General features: G+C 42.7%; 1 protein-coding gene across 1 annotated transcript in view; it reads left to right on the top strand.

Annotated features, from left to right (window-relative positions):
- Positions 1-20,616, top strand: part of KAT6A (lysine acetyltransferase 6A) — a gene marked incomplete in the record, with an annotated part of 2,696,607 nt that overhangs the window by 2,078,023 nt on the left and 597,968 nt on the right.

Raw genomic sequence — 20,616 nt, 5'->3', positions numbered from 1 at the left:
TGCTTCGGATTACGCCTGGGGAGCACACATGGCAGGAAAATGTATTCAGGGCAAGTGGCCCGCAGAACAAAGGCATCTTCACATCAATCAAAAAGAGATGCTAGCTGTACAAAATGCCCTTATAAATTTCAAGGACCTTCCGCATCCAGGACAACAACTACTAAAGACAGACAACACCACAGTTATGTGGTACATAAACAAGCAAGGGGGCACTCATTCATATCCCCTCTGCAGACAAGCCATGACCTTGTGGAACACAGCTCTAACCTATCAAGTTCATCTGCAAGCACAATTCCTGCCAGGAGAGAAAAACACATTGGCATATGACTTGAGCATAAACATCATGGATCTGCACGAGTGGAAACTAAATCCACAAGTATTCAGAATGATAACACAAAAATGGTGGAGCCCGGTCATATATCTGTTTGCATCCCCAATGAATTGCCAGCTACAGAAATTTTGCACAAGGACTTCCCACCCACAAGCATGGAAAGTGGATGTCCTCTCATTCAGCTGGAAAAATCTACAAGTATATGCTTTCCACCACTACCTCTCCTTTCAAAGGTACTCATAAAAGCCAGACAAGAAAAGCCAAAGATGATCCTGATTGCCCCAGACTGGCCACGACAGCACTGGTATCCAATCTTAAAGAACTTAGCACAAGGTCCACCATGGATTTTGCCTCAAATCCCACATCTTCTGACTCAGCAAAACAATCAGATACTTCACAGCCAGCTCAAGACTTTAAACCTGGCTGCATGGCAGATTCCTTAGTCAAGCAAGCAATGCCTCTCTCCAAAGCTGTTATGTCATTCTGGAGGCCAGAAGGACTAGCTGCAGGAAAGCCTATTCAGATAAATGGAAGAGATTCTGTGCCTGGAACCAGGCTCACAGCCTTGACCCTCTTGTCCCAAATATTCCTCAGATACTACAATACTTAACTGAGATGCTGGACAAAGGCCTCTCCTTTTCATCCATTAAGATCCACGCCTCTGCGATCTCTGCTCATTACAACACAGACCCACCAATTTTTTCTAATCCTTTGCTAAAGCAGTACCTCAGAGGGGCTAAAAACATAAGACTGCCCCGTAGAGCACCATCTCCAACTTGGGACCTCAACTTCGTCTTGGAAAAATTAACTTTACCTTCGTTTGAGCCAGCTAACTCAGCAGACTTAAAATATGTCTCCTGGAAAATTGCTCTGCTCCTGGCAATAACCTTAGCCCGAAGAGTTTCAGAATTACAGGCACTAATGGCAGTGGAACCTTTCATCATTTTCCACCAAGACAGGGTGTCTTTATGAACAAACCCTACTTTTATGCCAAAAGTGGTATCAAGTGTGGCTCTAAACCAAACTATTCACTTGCCAACTTTTTATCCAAATCCACAAAATAAAGGGGAGAGACTACTGCATTCTTTGGACATACACAGGCAGTTACGCTTCTACTTGGACAAAACGAAAGCTTTCAGGAAAACTGAGCAATTGTTTGTAGCATATGCTGCAGGAGCACAAGGAAAAGCCATTTCAAAACAGACCATATCAAAATGGATAGGGCACTGTATACGTTTCTGCTATACACACCATGGGGAAAACTGTGCCTAACAGCATTAGGTCTCATTCCACCAGGGCTACAGCCACTTCAACTGCCTGCCTCAGAGGAGTACCTACCAAGGACATTTTGGAAGCAGCAACTTGGAGTTCTCTACATACCTTCACCAAGCATTACCATCTGCCTCTTTACTCTAAATCCAGAGCTGGCTTTGCCACAGCAGTGCTGCAGGGCCTTATAGCCACCCCTAATGCCTTATAGAACCAGCCACCCTACCTCAGCTTTGGGATTCTACCCAAGTGTAATGACTGCAGCAGTGTAACACGATGAACATAGTACAGTTTTGTACCTACCATAAATGTAGATGTTTGAGTGTATACACTGTTGCAGTCCAGGTTACCCTCCCTCCTTCCCCTCTTACTTACTGGTACTTACTTAAGCCTTCTACCCTTTACTACCTATGGGGAGTATTTGCTGGTAACTGAAAGTTTTTGATTGCTTTTCTTATGTATGTTTTATTAGCAATTTACATTGCCTACCTTTTTGGGGGCACCTGACATCTAGGGCAAGAAAAACTGAAGAAATTGGCGTTGGCTGCATCTTGTATACCCCTGGCGCACTGACGTCAGGGAAGATGCAACAGCAACCGACGCCGGACCGAGACTTTGGAACTCTGGCTGACTGCGGGACCGCCTGACGGCAGGATAACCCAAGTGTAATGACTGCAGCAGTGTATACACTCAAATTGGTGGACTTGTGGATACCTTTCATTCTGGGTGTCGCACACTCTAATACAGAGACTGCTCTTGTTTGAGTAGTCAGTGTTCTGTTAGTGATGTAAAAGCAGTATTAGTATTCAGTCCTCCAACATCTCTGCTGCATTTGGCATTGGTGATTGTGTTACTTTGAATTGAGTATCCATGGTCTTACTGCAGTATTTCCTTTGTAGCGTTAATATGGTTTGTGCCTTGCCTCTCATTTTACTAAGAAAATTTGATTTGAGGTTACCATCTCCTTCCCCCTTGGGTGTGGAGTACTTGCGGGGCACTGTCCTTTATTGTTCAGTCTATATGCTTTTGTTGGGAAGTAATGTAAGGGGGGGAGGATTAACATACATCATTTTCACTGATGATACACAGCTTTACCTCTTTTCCACAAGGTGATATGGTTAGTGTTCGGTCCCTTGCTGACTAACGTAAGACCATACATGCTTGGCTTAATCGTAATCTGGTGATACTCAACCCTTCCAAAACTGAGGCCATGACCGTGTATACAACCTTGAGGGGAATCCTGTATTCGAGTTCCCTGCCTTGTCCTTTACATTGGTAAAATGTTTCAGTTTATGACATATATGTGTTTAATCCAGGTATAAACCTGGACTCTAAACTGATGCTTCACAACTAAATGCCGGTAATCGTGAAGTTGTCACAATTCCCATTTGCAAATATTTCCAGAATTAAGCACTTTGTACCTCAGGCTGAACTCTTGATTGAGCATGTCTTGGTCTTTTCTCTGCTGGACTGCTGTAATGCATTACCACATAGGGCTTCCAAACACAGAGCTTGATCATTCTGCTGCATAGCTACTGACTGGTATATTCTGTTACCAGTATGTTATAGCTGTTCTGCACATCTTGGATTGGATTTATCTTTTACATTGGATTCCCTTGAATGTAGCAACTACAGCCACTACAGGGGTTAGCTACATCTTCTGCTGCTGTTGGGGTGCCCTCAGTGAGTAAAGGAGAGCCACTCTTGCTGGTCCTATGAAATAAGAACAGGCAAGACTTCCTGTTGTCAGAATACTTTGCCCACCTCTGGGGAAACGGCTGCTGCCATTAGTCATTTTTTTTCTGTCAAAAAGAAACAGTAAACTAAGTGTCTACTCCTCATACTTAGTCTGGTATAGTTTACTGGGTCTTGCTTAGGGTTTAATTCAAGCTATTGTTTCTCCTCTCAAAATAGTTTCTGGTAAAAGAAAGTTATACCTCTTTTCCTGAAGAGATTTAAGATGCTGAATGTGAACGGGAAGATGAAGGGGCAGATACAGGTTTTTTCTGAAGTTTTCCAAAATGTGCCAGTGTTTTCACTGGGAGAACACTTAGGTTTCTCAGTCCCACAGAAAATACTATGAATGGTTACTGAAGAAACTTGCAGAACTTAAGTCCATTCCTCCTGTTCTTGCTTGCTTTAAAAGATGTGCATATTTCTGCCTGCAGTTTTCCTGATAGCCAGCTGCCCCTAAAAAGGCAGTTAGGATGTATAAAGTTCCACAGTCTTTAAAAGTTTCATACACTGTTCCCAAACCTGATGTAGCAGCTATAACTTTAGTTGATATCACTGCTGTTGAACAGTTAGTGAATTCCAGTCCTACTCTCTGACAAGGCTGAGAAAAGTACTGATATTTTGGGTAGAAGTGTACATTTCTGCAGCTTTGATTTTCAGAATTTTGAATTGTCAGACTCGAATGTTAAAGTTCTATCTAATTGTGAAGGTATGAAGAATGTTTTATTTGCAGTTTATTGTTCTGAGGGAAAAAAATCTACTCCTTGTTTATAGTTGTATGAAACTTGATAATTCTTTCAGGACTGTGATCTCTGGTAGTGTTTTGAGAAGGTTTGCATGGCTGCACTCTGATAAACCTCCCAGATGATAAAAATGAGATTTTACATTCCTCTTTGGACACATTTTTTTGGCCTCTCTGTTGCGGAGGTGATCAAAAGTGGGATGAAAAGTATAAGCTGATCCCGGAAATGTCTGAGATTTTTCAGCTCTCTCTTTTTCCAAATTTTTGTAATGGATTCTCTAACTCATCGTCCAGTTTTGGCAAGAAGCAGACTTGGCTTCAACATAATATAGGTAAACAGACATTTAAGAAATGGCAAAGAGGTTCCAAAAAGAAGCCATGATCCTCCCTGTGATGTCCAGTTAATATCCCACTGGACTGCCACCAATAATGTTACATCTGGTTAATACCTCACCGGACTGCCACCAATAATGTGATGTCCCCCACTTAAAACGTGGGTCAGTAATTAAGGAGCCTCAATCCTCACCACTGACTCCAGTGAGGGAGTGACATGGAAAACACCAGAGCACAGAGCAGACGAGTAAAATTCTACAACTTCCCCTTAAGAGCACAACAGGAGCATGCTCTGTTCCTGGGACTCGACTGTATACCTCTGTCCACTCCAAATGTAATCCCTTATCATACACTTCAGAGCAGTGTGTTCAAGTTTGACCTCTGACTCGCACACACTCAAAATAAATTCAAATCTCACACACACAAACACGGGAAGCCTGACTCAGATTTCCAGCTATGTCCCCTCCCAGTACAAATGGTAAATGCTGCCACCAAAGTTTGACAGGTCTGTACACCCTTCAAAGGGTAATCCGTTATTAAAAATTAAATATCAAAATAAATGGTAGTTATGACTGGAAGCAGCCAGGCATTCAAGGTGACCTGGGGGAGTATCAGGCAACTGTAAATACTCTCTAATCTCTAAAGAATGCACCGATTGTCCATCCACAACGTAAAATGATGAAAAACATTTAATAAGTGAAAGATTTATTAAAAAATATAAATCAATAACTTTCAGTAAACACCAGAATTCAATCACTAGAAATATACAATTAAACTTTAGGATAGAAGTCCAGCATCTTAGAAAAAACTAAAAAAATCTAAATAACTAAACTTTTCTAATCTAACTAGAGAATACTGTCCCTGATCTAATTTAAAACATAACAGCAAAACAGAGGCAAGCTTACAGTTTTTGGTGAGTACTTTTTTGGGTATCCACTGCACAACACTGTAACTGACTGCAACTCTTAACTATCTCCCCTTCAGCTGACTTCAGCAGTCTCTTTTTATAGTCCATGTTAACAGTCTCAACTTTCTTATTTTAAAAATGTCAACCAGCTGTTTGAAAAAAATTTCCTTTCAGTTATGTGTTCAGGTAATCACCTAGCAACCAGGAATATTGTAATGACGTCACCTGCTGATCAGCGGATTCTCCACAGACAGTTTATACTTTAGAATCTCCCTCAGAAACGCGCAAGTAGAAATGTATCAAAACACTGACAGTTTCTTTAAACATTTTCTATAACTAGAGGAAATACTCAACATTTTTAAAAACCTATTTACATTTTCGCAGGTAGGCATGCTGGCATATACAGTACAAGTTAATCTGAGAATATACGCAAATGTCCTGCCCGACATGGTAACACAGATGACAGTGTTTTCATTTTCTTCACACTCCCAACACCAAGGACAGCCCAGCAAGTCCGAATGACTGTTCAAGTGCCCTTGTGACACCTTTCCCACCCTGACACTTTTTTTTTTTCCAGAAAGTCTGAATCTCCATTTTTCTCTTGGGCAACAGATGGTTTCAGACAAATAGGTTTGAAAGATTATTTATGAAGGTTACAGATGGCTATGGGAGGAAGTTCCTCCTTTCCAGGGGGTCACGCCTTATCATCCAGATCAGACTTTGTTTCCTGCTGTTCATTACGTGCTGTCCTAAGGAGTGGTAGAACCACTTCCTCCTTCCCAAGTAGGGAAGGGTTTTTATTCAAGGATGATGTTAGTGCTAAGTAAAGAAAATGCTTGGAGATCAGTTCTAGATCTTGATGATAACCAAATTCAAAATGTCTCTTCACAACCCATTACACTTTCTTCCTCCAAATTTTCTGATTTAAAATAGATTTAAAAGATGCTTTTCACGTCTCTAATCATCCAGACTTCATTTCTTAAGGTTTTGTGTGTGTGGATCATATCAGTTCTCTGCCTTATCCTTTGAACTATCCACTACACCGAAAGTATTTTGCAAGTGTCTAACTCCAGTTATATCTCATTGCAGGGTACACTGTATCCACATTTTCCACATTTAGAGTACTTGCTTATCTTTGCAGAGTCTTTTTCAAGGTATCAGGAATAACTCTGTCACTCACTCTCGCTGGTGAGCTCTCTCCCAAACCAACTGGGATTCCAAGAGGCTATTCAAAAGTCTTGAAACTCCTTCAGACAGGGTTGTGTTCCTGTGATGTTGACTAGACACCTCAGTTCAAAGTTTTTCTTCCACAGGAAAGGGAGATCTATCTGTAGATCTATTTCTAAGGTTTACATTCAAACTTTGGTCACTGTGAGAAAATACCTCAGGAGTTTGGTCTCATGGCTTCTGTGATTCTCATGGTATGCTGGCAAGACTCCACATGAGAAATATAGTGGTATCTGCAGTCTCTCGTCCCAGCACCATTTGTCTCTTCAAATCCTACTGCTGGGATTTATCAGAAGAGAAATACATTTGGTGGAGACGACTTATATCCATAAATCCAGGTCACCTCTTCTCCTTTGCAGCCAGTCACCATAAGAACCTCAGACTTTGCTTTGGGAACAATTTCAGGAGGGATAAAGGTGCACAGTGTGTGTCACGTCACACCCAAGCACGTAAATATAAAAAAGATGCTTGCCCTGATCAAGGCACTAAACACACTGAACTATGTTTGGTCCTTGGGACCTTTTCAAGTTGTTGCATAGAATACCTCAGTCATGTGGTATATCAGTAAGCGGGGGGGGGAGCCAGGTCATACCCACTTTATGGATTAGCAATGTTAACTTGGGATATAGCTTCACAGCACAGTTTCATTTTACAGACATACATTCTGTCAGAGCAAAATTGTGTGGCATTCAATCTGGACCAGGGCAGAGTCTCACAAATGGAAAACAGAGCATGAGGTCTTCAAGATATGATCCATCTATGGGGGAGTTCAAGTAGACCTCTCTGCCTCCTCTCTGAACAATCAACTGTCAAGATTCTTTTACAGGACTGAGGACTGCAAGAAGGCCTGGAAGATAGATGCATTGTGGTTTCTTTTCCTTGTACAGGAATGTTCCTTTATGATTTTCCACTAATGTCCAGGGTACTTCTGAAGATTTAGAAGGAATCCTCAAGATCATTATGGCGACTCCCATCTCACTTAGGTAGTTGTGGTTCTCCCTTCTTTTGGAAATGGCCAAGAGCAGTTTCTACAAGTTTCCTGACAGCCTGGGTCTACTTTACACAAGAACAGGAGTGTTTCATACACCCAAACATCAGTCAGCTTTATTTGACTACCTAGATGATAGGATTTTAATTCTTTTCAGGCATCTCTTTACTGAAGTTGCGCAGCAGGTACTAATGGGGACAAGAAAGTCTACCACTAGAAAATCCTATATTAGCAAATGGAAAAGATCTAGTTGGTGTCAACAAAGTAACTAGTGGCCATTCAGGGCCTGCTGTTCTCTATTTTTAAAATGTTTGTGAGAGTTACCATTCTATGGCCTTCCTTATTCCTCTAACAAGGTTCATTTATCAGCCATTTCAGCATGTCTGCCCATGGATCCTTCTCTTTCAGTGCAGACTCGTTTCAATGTTTTTGAAAGGGTTTTGCATGTGAAACCTCCAAGTAAAGTGGTGGCCCCTTCTTGAGATCTTAATTTGTATTGCAGAAGTTAACATTTGCAATGTTTGAACCAGCTAATGTGGCTGCATTGATATTAACATTGAAGATAGTTTTACTGATTGCCGTGACCTCTTCAAGAAGAGTATCCAAGTTGCAAGCTTTTATAGTGAGTCATCCGTATCTCATTTTCCACAGAGAGTTTCTTTGAGAGCTGATCCTCTTTTTATGTGTCAAGTGGTATTAGATTTTTACTTTAACCAAGCTGTCCATCTCCCCATTTTTTTACTGAACCTGAAAATGAGGGAGAAAGGATGCTCCATATCATGGATGTCCGCAGACAACTCTGGTACTATCTTGACAGAAAGAAGTCTTTCAGATCTTTGGATCAGTTAATTTCTTGTGAAGGTAAGAAATTACAACCTGTGTCAAAACGGAACATTGTCTAAGGCTATTACATTTTGTTATCCTCACCATAACAGAACTGTTCCAGGCAGGGTCAAGGGCCACTATACTAGGGCTTGGGTTTCATCTATGGATTTTTAGAAAGGGTTGCATTCTAGAAATATTCTAGAAGCTGCTATTTTTGTCTTCTGTTCATATTTTACATAGCTCTGTAAAATGGATCTGGCATTTTTCCAGGCTTGCCTTACTTTGGACTACTGTCTCGAGTAATGATGTGGTCACAGTCAATTATGATGATCACTGCATAAGTCGCTATTGCAGTAGCTTAAGCTATGCGATTCCTACCCCCTGTGATGGGCCAGCTTATACAGCTAACATGCTTCTTCCATGTGCTCCAACTGTCAGGAGCTTGAGTAGAGCTCCATATTAACACAGTTTGAGCACAGTAAGCTGCAGAGCTCTTTTGCCACCGGGTTTTGGGCCTTGTTGAACTGTCAGAGACCTAGTGATCCTTTAGAGCTAGGAAGGCAAGTCCCATGTTGGAGAAAACCTTCCTCTAATGCTGTTTTTGTAAGGAAAACTTGTTTTTCTGACGGACATGTCCTTTAGGCTGTCATTGCATTTCTAAGGGATTGTATGTATAAATGCTTGTGAATATTTTGTGAAATTCTGTTTTTTGACAGAAATTTTACTCTGGTTTTCTGTCTGTGTGCATTGGGGAAGATTCGTCACTGGTTTGCTTATCTCAGAACCACTTATTCTTTACTTCACAGAGTCGTACAGGTTCTGTTATCTGCTTTTGAGGTCTGTCAGCTTTCCAATGCAGCAGCCTTCAGTCTACATATTTTGCCTTTCCTTTTTTGCAAGAAGAAAGTTGTCAGGAATCTGAGTGTCAGACTAGCTCTTGTTCCTCCTCTGCTGTGGCTGCTTTTTCTTCCTCAGAAACTCTGCTGTGGTTGCTTTTTGTTCCTAAGATCCAATCATCTTTTTCCGTTGTCCCCTTGGTGTAGCATATATAGCCACCAGAGACAGGTGGATAGCCATGTCCACTACGGTTGTAGGGGGTGCCCTTGGTGGCCAAGGGAGAACCATGGTCTGTCTCAAGGAAGGGCAGGTGAAGGTTCTTTACTTAGCCAAGGTACAGAACCTGCTTATGGGACTAGTGTGCCAACGGAGAGTCTCTTTCTCCAGGGAGTTGCCCAGGAAAGTGGAACATGGTAAGAAAACCTTCCATTCTTCTGTTACTTTTTCTGTCGACAGTGAGGGTTTACTGGGATTTGCTGAAGATCTTATTAATGTCCTGATTAAAATCACTGTTGCAACATTACAGACATTTAGGTTATCACGTGACATTTAGCCGGGGTGCCAAAACCTTGCATTCCCTGTGTTGTATGTCCAACGTATGACCTCCACTCATAAGCATTGAGCTATATAGGTGGATATACATGCATAGATCCTCAAGCTATCTTGCTGCCTACCCTAATGCAGATAGTGTATCTCATAGACTGATCGTCATTTGGTTTGGTCGTTGGTACTGTAGCTTCTTAAATACACGGATAAGTGACTTATTTGGGGAACCTTCCAGTACTTAAATTGTTTTGCTGTAGTTATTATTAGATGTCGGCTAGCAGGGGTATGTGAGAATGCTGTAAGCGAATCCTGTACAAAGATCTTCATACCCAGGTTCTTTTTCTTAGGCATGTAACATTGACTACAAGGTCTTTTCCATTTGCCAACCCTTTGTGAAAAAGACTTTGTGATCCCTTTTTTCTTCGCTTAACACTTTCTTGGAGGCAAAACATCTGAAACATTTGGCCCACTCAAGAGGCCAGATCCTGGTTCCCCAGATGTATCTCCTTCCCACAAGAAAAAGCTCAAAAAGGCCTAGGCTAGATACTCACTTGACCCACCCTGATTCTGACACACCTTTTGAAGTTCCAGAACCTTTGGTAAGTCCATCTCCACATCTGATGCCCAGAGGCAGCAGTGTGTCATCATTTCAGATGGTCTCAAAGATACTCCACAGATTCTAGTCAGGGAAGAGGTCCTGATAAGTTAATTAAGGTATGTCAAGGCTCTAAACTGCTCTGCTTGGTTCTGGCAGGGAACATGCCAAAGAAGAAACAAAAAAACTAAGGATGGCTGCTCTTCATCTAGAGAGAATGAATGAATCAACTTTTCTCATGGCCACAATGGCCCTCAAACCTTCATTTCCTGCCTACCTTCCTCCTTCTCCTACACCTCAAAAATTATTCTGGAGTCACCTTCCTCTGAAGATGAAGAGGCTTCTGACTCTAGCCATTCTCTGGCCTACTCCTCTCAAATGCGCTCACATGGACAGTTTTTTTTTTCTGATGAATACTTCATCTCCCCCTGATTTTACTGTTGAAGCGACTTAATTTGGGAAGATAATTGTACGTGTGATGAAACATTAAGTGGCAATCTAGACATTGCAAAGAACCAGAAAAGCTATTGCAACCTCTTGAAAATGGGTACCCCTGCCCCTTCTCCTGTGCCTCTCGTTCCGGAGGTCTTTTTGGTGCCTCTTCTACCCTTGATTCACATCCTCCTGCTTCCAAAATACCAGACAAATTTTACATAGTTCCAGGTGAACTTAAGTTTTTGTTTACGAATCCTGTCATATCCTTCTGCAGTTACACTCTGTTCTTATAAACCTTCTACTCTTCTTCCCAGCGTCATTACCTTCCCTTGAGACTAAGACAAGTATGGACATGGACAGGTGGGGGAAAAGCATTTCCTCTACTCTGATGTTCAGGGCTATTAATTACCAGACCTAGATGACACAGTACCTGTTATCCATGTGAAATTCCTTAAACAAGTAGTGGTGGATTTTCAGGATCAGATTCCAAAGAGCAAATATCCTTGCTTAATCAGGCTATTCAAGTAGCCTGACAGCATAAAATTTATGCCTTGCAGTCTTCATCCAGAGCAGCTGCTACTGGCTCCGTCATGTGCAGGTATGCACAGTTGTGAAATCAGCTCATGCCGGAAGGCTTCAAAGTCAAACTCATTGATTCTCCCATAAACATCAGCATTGTGTTTGACCCACAAGCAGCAAACTTATTCAAAGCCCTACAAGAGCAAGCAAAACAAAGAAAGAATGCAAACAGATTCTGATAACCTTTGTGCCTAGATACCAGAGAAATTACTTGTTCAATCCCACTTTTATTAGAAGGGACTCCATACCTATTGAAAAACACAAGCAGGCACCCAGAAAGAGATTTCCAGAGATCCCACATCTGAGAGGCCTCTTCAGGGAAAATCACTGTGACTATCCACTGACCCCCCCAATCCCTTGGTTCTGTCCTGCTGTTGCCAAAAGGCTAACTGAGTCAATCTCAAGCTGGGAAGAGACCAAAAACCAGTGTGCATTTTTTTTTTTTTATCATAAGAAAGGGTTATGATATGTCTTGAGGACATTCTCCACTGAATGTGGTAAACCCCCCTCCCCACAATCAGGTTCATCTGATACCATCCGTACTCCCAAGAATTACTAGCACAAGGTACTATAGAACCAGTGCCCAGTGAATTTGTAGGATAGCGTTTTTACTTGACTCTTCCTAGTTCCAAGAAAAGAGGGGCAGTGGAGGCCCATACTGGATTTCTCTCTTGCTCTCACTCTGTGCTAAACATTTTGAGTGCCAACCTTCAAATTCCACTTCTTGCACACTTTGCCACCCTTCATACTTCCACATGCGTACCTGGTCTGTCTGGATCTCAAGGATGTATCTCTTCATATACCCATGTGTCCTTCCTGCAGGAGATTTCTTAGGTTCTGTACTGTCACATTTCACTTTGTTTGCTACTTCGCTTTTTGGGCTTTCCACAGCCGTAACAGTTTTCACAAAATATGTAGCACCAGTGATAGCCTTCTGACAAACTCAGGGAATTCAGTTTTTTTCCCATCTTAATGGCCTGCTAATCCAGGCTGCTGCTCCTTGGATTCTACTGCAACATCTCCAGTTCACCATCCGCTTCCTGTTGAGGTTCACTGTCAACTAAAAAAAGTCCCCCTCCAGCCCACTCAGGCCTAGTGTTCCTGTACTGCAGATCCAACACAAGAAGAATGTTGGCCTGCTTGTCTCAGGACATAGTGCATAATCTTACAGCTTACTTTTGTAGCTTTTCCTCCCTTGACTAATGCTCAGCTGGGGAAATCCTAAGATCTCTAGGATACAGGGCAGCAAACTGTCCCAATGCTCCCCCTAGCTGGGTTGCATATGAGGATAATTCAGTGGTACCTCAAAACAGTATGGGTTCAGCTCTCACCCCCTTGATAGTTATTCCTCCCTCAGCTTGTCTCACAAAGGCGCTGTCATGGTCAACCACGGGCTGTCCTTCTTTCCACAGCTGTGTTTCAGGAGATGCACGTAGATAACTTGTATGAGGCCTGGGAAGCCAGAGTAGGAGCGCACAAAGTACAGACAGGTGGCAGCCCAGGCTCAATAAGGAGGACATCAGCCTGAAAAGAGATGAGGTGCATCATTCAAGCTCTATAAGTTTTCTTACATATCTGGAAACCAGGTCCTGTGTGAGTATTCACAGACAACACAATCGTCACGCGGTACATAAACAAGGAGGCACCGGACCATGGCTGATGTTCTTTGTGTTTCACTGTTGCAGTCATCACATTTGGGTTATCTGCTTGCAGTAGCCCTCAGTCGGCCTGATTATCAAAGTCTTGGGTCCTGCGTCAGTTGCTGTCTCATCTTCCATGACGTCTGGTAGTCAGGGGTATAAAGCATGCAGCCGACGCCATTACATCAGTCTTTCTTGCCGTGCGGTGCTCGAAGCAGAAGCAGTTCGCAAGTGCCGGTCGGCCGACTCCTGAAATTTTCTTTTTCAAGTTTCAGAACCGAAGTCTTCAACTAAGCTAAGTACCCCGTTGGGGAAACTTTTTCATACTCTAACCCGATGTCAGTAAAAGTCAATAATTGTATTTCTTGTGGAAAGCAAATACCTCCTAAAGATTTTCATTCGTACTGTATTCCTTGCCTAGGCCCTGACCAACGACGTACCTCGCTTTCGGTTTTGTGCCTTATCTAAGCAACGAACTATGCGTCGTCTGTATGTTTACCCTTCTAAATTTTTTGGTACTCAGTTCAGTTACCCAGATATGGCTTCGGTAAGCCACCCAACTACTGATATTCCAAAAAAAACGCAAAGATAAAGACAGAGACAGACCGCAAAGGTCCAAAGTTGCCGACAACGCTTCTCCTAAGCTAGTCGCCAGTTTGCCTGTACTCAGGCACTTTCGCAGCCCCTGATACCCCCTACTTCAGATTTGCAGGCCTCTACTGAGACCCATTCGGAGTCCAGTATGCCGTGAGATGCTTCTTCGACTGTGAAACCTGTGGATGTCTCTACCTTGGATGGGTCCGGAGCCGCTGTGCAGGCACTGGCTTCTGAGGGTGTATTCAGGCCTACTGACTTGCATATTAAACCGACACCATCTTCTTCAAGGCCTAAAACTCGATCCATGCCTAGAAAACTGACCAGACCGCATGGTCAGGCCTCTATGCCTAAAAAACAAATGATAAGAATGGCTGAAGGCCTTATTACTTTAATCAGGGGAAGCCAACCCTTCCCCCTCTGAGACCTAGGACTGAGTTTGCTTATGATTCTTCTGATCAGGATTCTGAAATTTCTGTTTCCTCTGATGACCAGGATTTACCCTTATCTACCTATGAGGCTTCTGATGCAGAGGACTCTACTCCCTCTGCTTCCACTCCAGAGGATTTCTCTTTTGGTGAAACCTTGCATACTCTTAGGGAGCATTTTCGCTGGGAAAGCCAGGATTACTCTGATTCTAAAAAGAGGCTTAGGGATTTCTTACTCCTGCCCCAACACAGGCCTTTAGCTACCCCCCCCCCTGTACTGGACATTGTTGATGATGCCTTTTCAGAATCTAGCTTGGGCCCTGACTCTCTTCCTCCTGCTCCCAGAAAACCAGATAGATATTACAGGGTTCCTGACTCTCATAAGTTCCTTTTTAAGAATCCTACTGCGGATCCTAAGACCATTTCACAGGTACCCAAGAACATTAAGGCTACTACTGTCAAAAATCCTGCCCCCTCTGATAGAGATTCCGGGGTGCTGGATAGATGGGGTAAGAAGGTATACATTTCTGCAACCTTAGCCATTAGGGCCTTAAACTGCCAGTTTCAGATGTTAAATTATCAGCAGCATATTATTGGATTGCTTAAACAGAAAATGATGATGATTCCTGACTGTGCTGAAAATAAAGACTTACAGGATTTAATGCATTCTGCTGAACAAGTTGGTAAAGTTTGCAGTGTAGTTTTGATTCCCTAGAGGCATCTTGCAGGGCTGCTATCACTGGGTCTGTACTTAGAAGGCATGCTTGGCTTAAGGAGCAATCTTTGCCAGATCATGTTAAAGCTAAATTGCTGGATGCTCCCTTAAACCAGGACCACCTGTTTGGCAACAAAGCAGTAGTAGTACTTAAACAGATGGAGGAAAAAGCTAAATCTATGCAAACTGTTAAAAGTTTTCCTGCAAGTACAGCCTCCCAGATTTTGTAGGCATTGGCCCTCTAAGAATTGGTCCTTTCCTGCCTCTTCCAGGCCTTCTCGGTCCAAACCCAGAACCAGCAGAATACCCAGGCTTCAGTCCCAAGGTACGCACAGTACTAAGCAGTGGGGGGCTTCCACTTCCAAAACAGGGAGTAGTAAGACTCTCCCCCTATGGTAAACTGTCTCAATAACTTAACTTTAAAACTTCCAAGCCCTGCTCAACTGACTGCTCCTTTAGGGGGAAAGATTGCCCTGCATGCAAAAAATTGGGAACTCATTACCTAGGACAAATTGGTTTTAAATACATTTTCCCAAGGATAGAGATTCCATTTTCACACCTTACCAACCCCAAATGGGTGGCCAGATCCTACCTCCAAATCAGTGGGCAGAGGCTCAAAATCAGGTTCTCTCACTCTTAAGTATCAGGGCTATTCCAACTGTCCCAGAAGAAGAAACAGGACAAGGTTTCTACTCAAGACTTTCCCTGGTGCCCAGAAAAGATGACTCCTGGCGTCCTATCCTGGACATCTCTATACTAAACACATTTTTGGTGATCCCAAAATTCAAGATGCGAACTCTTCACTATTTGCTTCCTATGCTAGGCAAGGATGCCTGGTTGGCAACACTGGATTTAAAGGAAGCCTACTTGCACATTCCAATCAGAGAAGTTTGCAGAAGATACCTACGCCTCAAAGCAGGCTTCATGCACTATCAGTTCTCTACACTGCCCTTTGGCTTATCTACTGCACCCAGGGTATTCACAAGTGCTTAGCTCCAGTCATTGCATTTTGTAGGCAAAGAAATATTCAAGTATACTCATACTGGTCTAATTCAGGCAGAAAGCCTGGACATACTATTGAATCATCTGGCGTTTGTACAGAAATTGCTAACTTCTCTGGGGTACACCATAAACGAAAAGAAACCACATCTTTTACCCTGCCAACAAATTGTATTCTTGGGAGCAAGCTTGAACACAACCTCCCAGGTGGCTTTCCTCACACCAGAGAAACAAGTTAATTTGACAGCCTACTTCAAACTACTGGCCACAAAGACCCTGCTATCTGCAAGGCAAATACTGCAAGCCTTTGGGTTTATGGCCTCCTGCATTGTCCTACTTCCATATGCAAGACTGCATATGAGGAAACTACAATGGCATCTAAAACGCCTATGGTGTCAGCATTCTCAGGCTCTAGAAGCTATGATTCCTATCATACCTTGCTTACAGATAGAGTTCTTTGGTGGGCAGAGGCCTGCCACCAAAACAAGGGACTTCCATTCACTGTACCCCCTGCCGCTCAAACCCTAACAGACGCATCAGACTATGCATGAGGGCTCACTTTGCAGGGAAGTGCATTCAGGGCAAATGGAACCCAAGTCAAATGCACCTGCATATCAAGCAAAAAGAGATGTTAGCCGTACAGAATGCCCTGACAGCCTTCAAGGACCACATTCTTCCAGAACAATTAATGATTAAGATGGACAACACCACTGTTATCTGGTACATAAACAAGCGACGGGGAACCCACTCATACCCTCTCTGCAGACTAGCCATGGCTCTGTGGAACACAGCCTTGGGCTATCAAGTGCACCTACAGGCTCAATTCCTGCCAAGAAAGCTAAATACACTGGCAGACGAACTAAGAAGAAATCTCATGGACCCACACAAGTGGAAACTAGAACCAAATATATTCAACATGTTGGGAAACAAATGGGGGAGCCCAGAGATGGACCTCTTTTCTTCCCCCCAGAACTACCAATTGGACAAATTCTGCACAAGGACTCCCCACAAACAAGCTTGAAAGTGGATGCCCTGTCCTTTACCTGGAATAACCTTTCAGTTTATGCCTTTTCCTCCTCTGCCTCTCCTCTCCAAGGTACTACTAAAGATCAAACAGGACAAACCAAGGACGATACTGATTGCATCAGACTGGCCACGCCAAGACTGGTACTCCCTCTTGCGCTGTGTCACTGCTGGCACCATGGCACCTGCGTCAGACCCCTACCCCTGCTGTCCCAGCAGGAGGGCCAGATTCTGCACTATCAGCCTCAAACCCTGAACCTGGCAGCCGGTCTAATTTCCTGATATCTCCATTACCATCCCTCAGTAAGCAAGTGTTGGATGTCATTCTCAAGGCAAGGAGGCCTAGTACTAGAAAAATCTTTTGCTGAAAAATGGAAAAGATTCTGTTCCTGGTACCAAACTCAGGGGATGGGCACAGCAGCACCCAATTTACCTCAGATTCTTCAATATTTAACTTGGGGCCTTTCCTCCATCAAAATTCATACCTCAGCCATTTCAGCTCATTACAAAACAGAACCACCCCTTTTCTCCCATTCACTGCTCAAGCAGCTCCTCAGAGGGGCCAACAATTTAAGACCACCCAGGAAAGCCTCAACACCAGCCTGGGACCTTAACTTTGTATTGGAAAAACTCACTCTATCTCCTTTTGAGCCAGCTGCAAATGCACAGCTGAAATTCCTTTCTTGGAAAACAGACTTCCTTTTAGCCATCACTTCAGCAAGGAGGGTGTCTGAATTACAGGCCCTTATGGCAGTGGACCCTTTCATCATCTTTCATGCAGACAGGGTGTCTCTCAGGACCAATCCCTCCTTCATGCCCATGGTAGTATCCAGTGTGGCTCTTAATCAGTCCATTCATTTGCCAACCTTCTTTTCTAATCCACAGAACAAAGGGGAACGAATACTGCACTCCTTAGATGTGCACAGACAACTTAGATTTTACTTGGACAGGACTAAACTTCTCAAGAAATCTGAACAGCTGCTGGTTGCATTTGCTGCAGGGGCAGAGGGGAAGGCCATTTCAAAGCAAACCATTTCTAAAAGGATAGGCCATTGCATTCATTTCTGCTATAAGCACCATGGAAAACCTACCCCACAAGGGATATGACCGCATTCAACCAGGGCTGCATCTACCTCCACAGCCTTTCTCAGAGGTGTCCCTACCAGGGACATCCTAGAAGCTGCTACCTGGAGTTCTGTACATACCAAGCATTACCATTTGCCAATTTTCTCTAAATCCATAGCTGACTTTGTTAATGCAGTCTTGCAGGGCCTTATAGATGGTCTTAATGCCATCTAATTTCCTCCTCCCATCCTTAGCTTGGGGAATCTATCCAAATGTGATGACTGCAACAGTGAAACACGAAGAACATAGTACAGTTGTGTACACTTACCATAAATGTAGATGTTCGAGTGTATTCACTGTTGCAGTCCTGGTTAGCCTCCCTCCATCCTCCTGACTTCTTTTGGCTGTACCTCTATTCTTGTTTACTATGCTTAAAGCTTTTTGGTGTATTTGCGTTTTTGTTGGAGGTGTAACCTTGTATATGTATATATATATATATATATATATATATATATATATATATATATATATATATATATATATATATATATATATATATATATATATATATATATAAAATTGCTTCCCATTATGGGGGCACCTGACATCTGGGGCAAGAAAAACTGATGTAATGGCGTCTGCTGCATGCTTTATACCTCCGACTACCTGATGTCATGGAAGATGAGACAGCAACCGACGCAGGACCCCAAGACTTTGATAATCAGGCCGACTGAGGGCTACTGCAAGCAGATAACTCAAATGTGATGACTGCAACAGTGAATATACTCAAACATTTACATTTATGCTAAGTGTACACAACTGTACTTTGTGCAGACTAGTATAGAGGGCCTAGGACCTGGCTACCTAGAAGATAATCTCCCTACTCGCCGTATACATAGGATGGTGAGATGGCAGACTCTAGTGGTCTCTGTGCCTGCCCCTCCCAGGTCTTCCACTCCTCTTAAGAGACTTCGGAAGCAGACTTCCTCTGAGGATCAGAATTCAGGAGAAGTCATTAGCCTGCTCTTGTCAGATCCCTTCCCCTTTGGACTGTGGTTTAGAGGACGAGGATTCTGCTTGTCCAAATTCCTCTTTAGAGGAGCCCTCCTATGGGGACACTATTTTCCATATGATGGAATTCTTTAAGTGGGATTTTTCTTGGGTTTCTGATATCCTAAAGAGGTATTATGAGCTCCTCCAGATGGAGTCTCCCAAGTCTTCTGCTCTTCCTCCAGTTCTCGCTGTCCTTCAGTCATCCTTCTCTGCCTGTCTGCCCCTCAGTCTACCTGTTATATCTACACCTGAGGTCAGACAATTTTTTACCCTCAGTCTACCTATGTCCATGCCTGAGGTCAGACAATTTTTTAAAGGGGGGGGGGGTTCTGCATCTTAGACAACCAAGGAAACCTGTACCCTTTCTTAGGACCTCAACGTCATGCTAGAAAAGTTTACTGCATTTCCTTTTTAACCAGCAGCCGCTACAAATTTCAAATTCTGCACCTGGAAGACTGTTCTGCTTCTGGCTTTCATTTCTTCGAGGCGAGTCTCAGAGATGCAGGCACCCATAGCCATTCCTCCCTTTACTTTTCACAAGGACAGGGGACCCTCTGGGCTTTCATAAACTCAGAAAAAACTTGCAGCACAGGGACCAGAAACACCACAGGATCTGAACCAGCATAAGAACTTTATTCTAGTACTTCAGCCTTTTGCCTTCTTGGAATAATTAATATCAACAAATGCTGTCCATGGCTAGAATTATTAGAGAAGGACCTAGTACATCTTTTTTGTTGTCCATCTTGGAATTTTGTTTGAATCATAATTATTTTAGATGGAAAGATCAATTCTTCTTACAATTGATAGGAACAGCAATGCGGGCAGCTTTTGCCCCCACTTATGCCATCATTTACATGGGTGACATTGAAAAACAGTTTATGTACGTGAATGATTATTTTGTTAGAAATGTCATTTATTATAAAAGGTACATTGATTTAGTTTTTGTGTGCAAAGGAAACCATGGAGAGTTTTTGAAATCTGTGGAACAGATTAACAACAATTCTCATGGTCTAAAATTTACTGGGAATTTAAGCCCCCATAATATGTTTTTTTGGATGTAGAATTTTATGTAGACAATGAAGGTAGGATCCAACATAGACGTTATAGGAAGCCTACATTGGTGAATAACATTTTACGGGTCTATATTATGTTCTCTAAAGCCGACAATATCGAAGCTGATATTGTCGACACGAGAATAGCAAAAGCAGAGAACATCAAATGTGTAAATGGCAATCTCCATAAGGGGAGATTTCTGTTTACTGCAATGTAGTGCAGTCTCGGAGTTGGTATTTTTTTTTTTTTTTTGCTTTTAGAAGTTTGATGTTTGAAGACATCGACCATATGGTGTTCGATGTTTTCAACTATCGATTTTATAATATAGGCCCGCATTTTACATGCTGACAGTATGCATCCTCCTCCATTAATTAACTTTCTGCCTTAAGGTGAATTTCGGAGAATTTACCATAATGCATCAGATGGAAGATTGAGAAATGTGTATTTAGATCAGGTATATGACAGGTTGATCTTGCGTGGGTACCCCGAACATACTTTAATGATGGCTGAAAAAGTTGTGGGGTACACTGACAGATCAGGAGTAAGGACTAGGGATAGAAGAAGATTTGTAGATGGAAAGGAGATACTGTTTTTGTTATCAGATTTTCTCCTTTTTCTAGAACTTTGGAAAACATAGACATTTGTAGTATATAGTATGTTTGTGATGATGCATCTATTGGGCACTTTTTCAAAACACA

This window comes from Protopterus annectens, chromosome 9.part0, assembly GCF_019279795.1.
Source record: "Protopterus annectens isolate FY-2018-M chromosome 9.part0, PAN1.0, whole genome shotgun sequence".
Taxonomy (NCBI): Eukaryota; Metazoa; Chordata; order Ceratodontiformes; family Protopteridae; genus Protopterus; species Protopterus annectens.
Note: the sequence above shows the minus strand (reverse complement) of the source record. Positions and strands in the feature narration are given on the sequence as shown.